General features: G+C 45.5%; 1 pseudogene; it reads right to left on the bottom strand.

Moving 5' to 3' along the window:
* Positions 1-5,095: 5,095 nt before the first annotated feature.
* Positions 5,096-5,213, bottom strand: LOC126458894 (5S ribosomal RNA; annotated as a pseudogene).
* Between the last annotated feature and the right edge of the window lie 3,806 nt (positions 5,214-9,019).

Here is a 9,019-nt window from a genome sequence, read left to right as displayed (position 1 = left end):
TTCAGTGCGATGGTGAAGAACCCCTGCGATGGTGAAGGGCTCCAGTTTTCATCAGATGCGATATACTAATGGTGACGTTTAACGGTAATATTTCTCAAAAAATATACACTGAGGTAACAAAAGTCTTGGGACACCTCCTAATGTTGCGTCGGACCTCCTCCTGCCCAACGTAGCGCAGAAACTCGACGTGGACATGGACTCAACAAGTCGTTGGACGTCCCCTGCAGAAATACTGAGTCACGAAGCCTCTATAGCGATACATAATTTCGAAAGTGTTGCCGGTGCAGAATTGCATGCACGAACTGATCCCTCGATTATGTCCCATAAATATTGACCGAGGTTCATGTTGGGGTAACCAAATCAATCGCTCTAACTGTCCAGAATATTATTCAAACCAATAACGAACAGTTGTGGCCTGGTGACATGCCAGAATATCATCTATAAAAATTCCAAAGTTGTTTGCGAACTTGAAGTCCATGAATGGCTGCAAATGGTCTCCAAGTTCAGTGGGACCATAGGACTCAGTTCATTCCACCATAACCGCAGTCTTTATCATTACGGAGCCACCACTAGCTTGCACCGTATCTTGTTCACAACTTTTGTCTGTGGCTTAGTGGGGTTTGCACCACACTCGAATCCTACCATCAGCTCTTACCAATTGAAATCGGCACTCACCAGACCACGCCACGTTTTTCCAGTCGTTTAAGAGTCCGACCAATATGGTCATGAGCCCAGGAGAGGCGCTGCAGGCGTTGTCGTGCTGTTAGCAGGGCAGTTGCGTCGGTCTTCTACTACGATAGTCCACTAACGCCAAATTTTGTCTCGCCGTCCTAACGGATATTTTCGTCGTACGTCCCACATTGTCTTCTGCGGTTATTTCACACAGTGTTGCTTGTCTGTAAGCACTGGCACCCTTACGCAAACAACGCTTCTGTTGGTCGTTATGTGAAGGTCGTCGGCCACTGCGTTGTCTGTGGTGAGAAGTAATGCCTGAGGTTTCGTATTCTCAGCACACTCTTGACACTGTGAATCACGATATATTTATTCCGTAACGATTTCCTAAAGCGAATGCCCCATGCGTCTAACTGCAACTACCATTCCGCAATCAAAGTCTGATGATTCCCACTGCCACGTCGGAAACTTTTTCACATGAATCACCGAAGTAGAAATGATAGGTGCACCAATGCAGTGCCCTTTCATACCTTGTGTGCTCCATACTATTACCACCTATGTATGTGCATTTCGCTACCACATGATTTTTGTCACCACAGTGTACGATAAAAATCATGTTCAAATCAGACAATAAATTACGTAACATGTTCACCCATAATATAGGAAACAACTAAGATATACTGTTCAGACACATTAATGTGAGCGCCTGTCAAAACCTTGAATAACTACCGCTTGAAGCGCTAACCGCTGTGAGCCGTGCAGAAAGAAAGTCACTGAGATTCCGGAAGGTAACTGACAGGAATATGGAACATCTACATCTACATCCATACTCCGCAAGCCACCTGACGGTGTGCGGCGGAGGGTACTTTGAGTACCACTATCGGTTCTCCCTTCTATTCCAGTCTCGTATTGTTCGTGGGAAGAAAGATCGTCGGTATGCTTCTGTGTGGGCTCTAATCTCCCTGTTTTTATCCTCATGGTCTCTTCGCGAGATATACGTAGGAGGGAGCAATATACTGCTTGACTCCTCGGTGAAGCTATGTTCTCGAAACTTCAACAAAAGCCCGTACCGTGCTACTGAGCGTCTCTCTTGCAGAGTATTCCACTGGAGTTTAGCTATCATCTCCGTAACGTTTTCGCGATTACTAAATGATCCTGTAACGAAGCGCGCTGCTCTCCTTTGGATCTTCTGTGTCTCTTCTGTCAAACCTCTCTGGTATGGATCACTGGTGAGCAATATTCAAGCAGTGGGCGACAAAGTGTACTGTAACCTACTTCCTTTGTTTTCGGATTGCATTTCCTTAGGATTCTTCTAATGAATCTCAGTCTGGCATCTGCTTTACCGACGATCAACTTCATATGATCCATTTTAAATCACTCCTAATGATTTCGTCATTCTGGATTGCTCAATGGATCAACACAAGTATGCATCTATCCTTGGGGTCCATGAATCCCTACATACAGCGTACAAACATGTCGACTTAAGCGCCGTCGCCAGCTAGGTTTCTCGGATGATCCATGGCGCCAACAGCCTGGTCCAGGTGGTCCCACAGATTCGAGAGTACATTTAAAAAATTGGCTTTGAGCACTATGGGACTTAACTTCTGATGTCATCAATCCCCTGGAACTAACCTAAGGGCATCACACACATCCATGCCCGAGGCAGGATGCGAACCTGCGACCGTAGTGGTCGCGCTGTTTCAATCTGTAGCGCCTAGAACCGCTCGGCCACTCCGGGCGGCTTACATTTAAATCCCCGGAGTTTGGTGACCAGGGGATTGTGGTAAATTCATCTCGGTGCTTTTCGAACTACGCACGTTGCGTTGTCCTGCTGGTAAATGCCATCATCATGAAAAAAACCAAACTGTATGTAGGGATACATGTACCTCAAGGATAGATGCATACATGTGTTGATCCATTGTGCCGTCCAGAATGACGAAATCACCCAGGGAATGTCACGAAAATTTCGTCTGCCCTGGACCTTCCAACGACTGTTGCGAGATGTTTGCTCTCAGACATTTTACGTCGTACGCACTAACAGCCACCTGTCTGATGGAGCATGAAACACGATTAATGAAAAAGGCTACCTGTGGTCGTGCAGCGGACGTCCAGTTGCGGCGGTGATGTGCGAATTGCAACCCTCACTGCCGATGAATAGCAGTCAACATGGGTGCACGAACCAGGTCCCTGCTGCGGAGGCCAATCGCAGCGACGTTTGCTCAGCGGTCATTGAGGAGATACTGTTAGCCCCTTGGTGCATCTGGGTTGTCAGCTGCTCAACGGTGGCACGTCCATTCGCCGTACAAGTTGTAATCTCCCCCTTAGAAATCGGCCTATCCTGCTTGCGATATAAAATATGACCGTGGATCGCGTGTATGCCTAATGGATTTTTTCTGATTGTCTGAGGCCATATTTCCCGAAGAAGTGATACCGATAAGTAGGAGGGAAGTGTACAACCGACCCTTCTGATGAAAAGTCTACTAAAAATAAAAGTAATTAAACCGAACACGGCTATAATTTGGCAAATGGAAGTTATTTTGTGCATTCAGTCACGAACAACACTGGACAGAAAAGGGGTACCACTGATCATGAATCCAAAAGTTACACTAATGAACGAGAAGGAAATAATTACGGTTGCCAGCCCACTAGGGCGATTTACATCCAAAATCCTGTACAAGATGATGGGAAAGAAAAACATTTATTATTACATCTACATCTACATACATACTCCGCAATCCACCATACGGTGCGTGGCGTGAGGTACCTGGTACTACAACTAGTATCTTCTCTCCCTGTTCCACTCCCAAACAGAACGAGGGAAAAATGACTGCCTATATGCCTCTGTACGAGCCCGAATCTCTTTTTATCTTATCTTTGTGGTCTTTCCGCGAAATGTAAGTTGGCGGCAGTAAAATTGTACCGCAGTCAGCCTCAAATGCTGGTTCTCTAAATTTCCTCAGTAGCGATTCACGAAGAGAACGCATCCTTTCCTCTAGAGACTCCCACCCGAGTTTCTGAAGCATTCCCGTAACACTCGCGTGATGATCAAACCTACCAGTATCAAATCTAGCAGCCCGCCTCTGAATTGCTTCTATGTCCTCCCTCAATCCGACCTGATAGGGATCCCAAACGCTCGAGCAGTACTCAATAATAGGTCGTATTAGTGCTTTATAAGCGGTCTCCTTTACAGATGAAGCACATCTTCCCAAAATTCTACCAATGAACCGAAGACGACTATCCGCCTTCCCCACAACTGCCATTGCATGCTTGTCCCACTTCATATCGCTCTGCAATGTTATGCCCAAATATTTAATCGACGTGACTGTGTCAAGCGTTACGCTACTAATGCAGAATTCAAACATTACAGGATTCTTTTTCCTATTCATCTGCATTAATTTACATTTATCTATATTTAGAGTTAGCTGCCATTCTTTACACCAATCACAAATCCTGTTCAAATCATCTTGTATCCTCCTACAGTCACTCAACGACGACACCTTCCCGTACACCACAGCATCATCAGCAATACACTGACGTGGCAACTGAAGGTTGTCCCGTTTTTTGACACTAATTTTAAGTGAGTGTGTAATGATAAAGAAAGCTGAGAAGTCACTTTTACATTAAGTTTGTAATTAAATTTTGAAAATGGCAATCGAGTAATGATTTGAAAATATACACTTGAACTCTACGTTACTATTGAACTTCGTTACGTGAACAATGACTTTCAGAGACCTCAACATAACGTCATCAAAGAAATTTAGAGAAAGGCAAGCACTTTTTACGTTGCAGTTACTTAATTCTCAAATGGTTCAAATGGTTCAAATGACTCTGAGCACTATGGGACTTAACATCTTGGGTCATCAGTCCCCTAGAACTTAGAACTACTTAAACCTAACTAACCTAAGGACATCACAAACATCCATGCCCGAGGCAGGATTCGAACCTGCGACCGTAGCAGCAGTGCGGTTGCGGATTGCAGCGCCTAGAACCGCACGGCCACCGAGCCGGCCTTAGTTTTCAAATTGGATTTCATATTATTGTCTGAACAACTGAGCCTTTTTTACTGACTTGAACAGAATTAAATACTAGAATACGTACCAAACCAATCAGCCATGTGCTCCAAGCTATGTGTAAAATATATAAAACTTCCACACTCATAATTTGTCCATTTTCCTTAGACTTGGATTTTTTTCCAGTGATAGATTATCAAACTTCGGTTAAAGCACTCCGTCCTCAGGCCACGAGTGACCTACCGGGACCATCCGAGCGCCGTGTCATCCTCAGTGGAGGATGCGGATAGGACGGGCGTGGGGCTAGCACACCGCTCTCCCGGTCATTATGATAGTATTCTTGACCGAAACCGCTACTATCCGGTCGAGTAGCTCCTCAATTGGCATCACGAGGCTGAATGCACCCCGAAAAATGGCAACAGCACATGGTGGCCTGGATGGTCACCCATCTAAGTGCCGACCACGCGCGACAGCGCTTAACTTCGGTGATCTCACGGGAACCGGTGTAACCACTGCGGCAAGGCCGTTGCCAAACCTCGGTTAGCATATAAGGAAAAAAGGGAACAAGGACCTTGCTTGGTAAAAATGTCTGGAGGCAATGAGGACACAATCGCCTTGAATTTAACTGATTATTGTTTAAATAAAGTTCATTAATCAAATCCCATTCAGTTGTGCTGCTGGGTTAAGCGTTAATACTTTCTACCAATGAACAGTCTTATTTCAGTGCTGTGCTTGCGACGAAACTCGGAGCCGACGACGAATCTGTGTTGCTGGAACTGCTGCTGTTGTTGAAGACGGTAGCATCTTGTGGGGCCACGGGTAATTACAGGAACGGGCAATCGTAATTAATATAGCCTCTTCCGCCCGTCCACTGTCCTTCCTCCTGCTACTAGTCATCTGGCCGGCGCGCGTACATGATGCCGTCGAAATGATACTCTCTACTGCGAGAGCGTTAACACCACAGTTCCGCACACTACAAGCGCTGGAACCCGTTTCCCTCTCTCTGCGCGCTCTGCGCAACAACCCGCTACCCAAAGATTTTACTACGCACAAGCACTGCTAATATCGTTGCTAGTCGATGCAAATAACAATTCCTTTGGCTTTTTCCCAGAGCTTATAAGTTTCGCAGTAAAACACAGATAAATACAATGAAACGTCAACAGACTTCTACCTAAATGTACACATACAGTGAAGCAATGTCTTTACTTATTAAAAGTAATCATTTAAATTACTATTATTTACACATAATTCTGAAAAAAATTATGTATCGGTAGCAGGTGCCATGCATCCTGCATTTTCGGTGTTACAAAGTGTCTGCGGCCGTCGATCACCCCTGTCATATATGACCCATGGCGCACCCGAACTGCCTCGACACTTGTTGTGGATAGCGTCATTTTGCCATGCACAATATAGTTTAACCCTGGCGCCATGCGAAGAGTTTACAAACTTAAACCATTTCGTAAATGCTTCCACCCCCTGCCCAATAGCCAATCATCATACTCTTTCCGTTGTTAGACAAATCGCTCCGTTTCCGAATTACGCCAACGACTGCACTATTTTCTGTGTCTCCCGACATACTTTACATACCTTCAACTGATAGTGTTGTCACCTGCGGTCTGTTGGTGTTGAACATAGGCGTGGCCACATTAATGTAACTGGACATCTACATCTACATGGATACTCTGCAAATCACATTTAAGTGCCTGGCAGAGGGTTCATCGAAATACCTTCACAATTCTCTATTATTCCAATCTTGTACAGCGGGCGGAAAGAATGAACACCTATATCTTTCCGTACGAGCTCATATTTCCCTTATTTTATCGTGGTGATCGTTCCTCCCTATTTAGGTCGGTGTCAGTAAAATATTTTCGCATTCGGAGGAGAAAGCTGGTGATTGGAATTTCGTGAGAAGATTCCGTCGCAGCGAGAAACGCCTTTCTTTTAATGATTTTCAGCCCAAATCCTGTATCATTTCTGTGAGAATCTCTCCCATTTCACGATAATACAAAACGTGCTGCCTTTCTTTGAACTTTTTCGATGTACTCCGTCAGTCCTATCTGGTAAGGATGCCGCACCTCGCAGCAGTATTCTAAAAGAGGACGGACAAGCGTAGTGTAGGCAGTCTCCTTAGTAGGTCTGCCACATTTTCTAAGTGTCCTGCCAATGAAACGCGGTCTTTGGTTAGCCTTCCCCACAACATTTTCTATGTGTTCCTTCCAATTTAAGTTGTTCGTAATTGTAATACGTAAGTATTTAGCTGAATTTACGGCTTTTAGATTAGACTGATTTATCGTTTAACCGAAGTTTAACGAGTTCCTCTTAGCACTCATGTGGATCACCTCACACTTTTCGTTATTTGGGGTCAACTGCCACTTTTCGCACCATTGAGATATCTTTTCTAAACCGCTTTGCAGTTTGTTTTGATCTTCTGATGACTTTATTAGTCGATAAACGACAGCGTCATCTGCAAACAACCGAAGACGGCTGCTCAGATTGTCTCCCAAATCGTTTATATAGATAAGGAACAGCAAAGGGCCTATAACACCACCTCGGGGAACGCCAGAAATCACTTCTGTTTTACTCGATGACTTTCCGTCAGTTACTACGAACTGTGCCCTCTCTGACTGGAAATCGCAAATGCAGTCACATTACTGAGACGATATTCCGTAAGAACATAATTTCAGTACGAGCCACTTGTGTGGTACAGTGTCAAAAGCCTTTTGGAAATCCAGGAATACGGAATCAATCTGAAATCCCTTGTCAGTAGCACTCAACAGTTCATGTGAATAAAGAGCTTGTTATGTGTCACCCATGTTGACTGTGTGCCAATAGACCGTTTTCTTCGAGGTAATTCATAATGTTCGAACGCAGTAAGTGTTCTAAAATTCTGCTGCATATTGACGTTAACGATATGGGCCTGTAATTTAGTGGATTACTCCTACTACCTTTCTTGAATGTTGGTGTGACCTGAGCAACTTTCCAGTCTTTGGGTACGGATCTTTCGTCGAGCGAACGGTTGTATATGTTTGTTAAGTATGGAGCTAATGCATTAGCATTCTCCGAAAGGGACCTAATTGGTATACAGTCTGGACCAGAAGACTTGCTTTTATTAAGTTATTTAATTTGCTTCACTACTCCGAGGATATTTACTTCTACGTTCCTCATGTGGGTAGCTGTTCTCGATTCGAATTCTGGAATATTTACTTCGTCTTCTTTTGTGAAGGCATTTCGGAATGCTATGTTTAGTAACTCTGCTTTGGCAGCACTGTCTTCGATAGTATCTCCATTTCTATCGTGCAGAGAAGGCACTGATTGTTTCTTGCCGCTTAGTCATCATATGGCATATTATAGACGGCCGGAGCTGTGACCTCTACGTTTGCCAGGATGGCATGGAGCTGAGTGCGGCGATGAGGATCTGTCGAACGCTGATGAGGCTTTGTTAACAGAATATTCGTTTACTATTCCTGGTTACATAGCTGTGTTCTTTCATCAGTGCCAGTAGCCAGGTGACCTGGTGGAGCTCACGGAAGGCCGGTATGTGCTGAGGCCACCACGCGTCGCAGTTTCAGCTGCCACAATGACGGGGAAGCAAACACAATGGGTGGCTATGTCACAGGGGGTCGCTGACTGGCTGTACTGCGGACATTCCATAGCTGGTACCAGTGGCCAGCTGCATAGCTAGTAAATCACCAGGGTGCTCTCGTCGACGATGTAGACAGCACCGTGCAGAGGCACCCAAGAGCCCTGCACAAACTGGCCGTTATTGTGAAGAGTCATGCTGCAGCCTCTCAGCGAGATAATGGCCAATGATGCCGGTCAGGGAGTGTGGGGGTGGGGACAGCTACTGCACTCCTCCAGAATGATGGTAGTTCAGGAGCTCAACACATATCATCAGCTAGGCATCTAGAGGAGTTGAGAGTAGGATGCAGCCAAGTCTTCTCATCGGCAAAGGCAGACGCGAGTTGGCAGTAACCAACTGCAGCCAAGTCCTTCAGGCCAGGCCGTCTGTTGCATCGTAGATCGAAGTCATCTTGGCGGACCACAGATAGAACTTCACAGGTCGCTCCTTCGAACAGATAACTGGGCTTTGGATGTCAGAGTATATGTACCGATCAGTCTATGATGTTATCGTGTGGACAAACCTTGACGCCGTGGCCATCGAATTTGCGTGGTCTGACAGTGACGGAATACGTCTGCGACGAAGTGGGGCACCATCTCCGCGTCCACTACCCACATGCCTGTAATTACGGGAATTGTTTGACTTGAGTGTACACGTCTGGTGCCACATACCTCCGGAAACCTGTTAAGGACTTGTCGAATCCACGTACGCGGAATCG

Source organism: Schistocerca serialis, chromosome 2 (assembly GCF_023864345.2).
Source record: "Schistocerca serialis cubense isolate TAMUIC-IGC-003099 chromosome 2, iqSchSeri2.2, whole genome shotgun sequence".
In the NCBI taxonomy this organism is placed as follows: domain Eukaryota; kingdom Metazoa; phylum Arthropoda; class Insecta; order Orthoptera; family Acrididae; genus Schistocerca; species Schistocerca serialis.
This window is presented reverse-complemented; position numbering and strand designations above follow the sequence as displayed.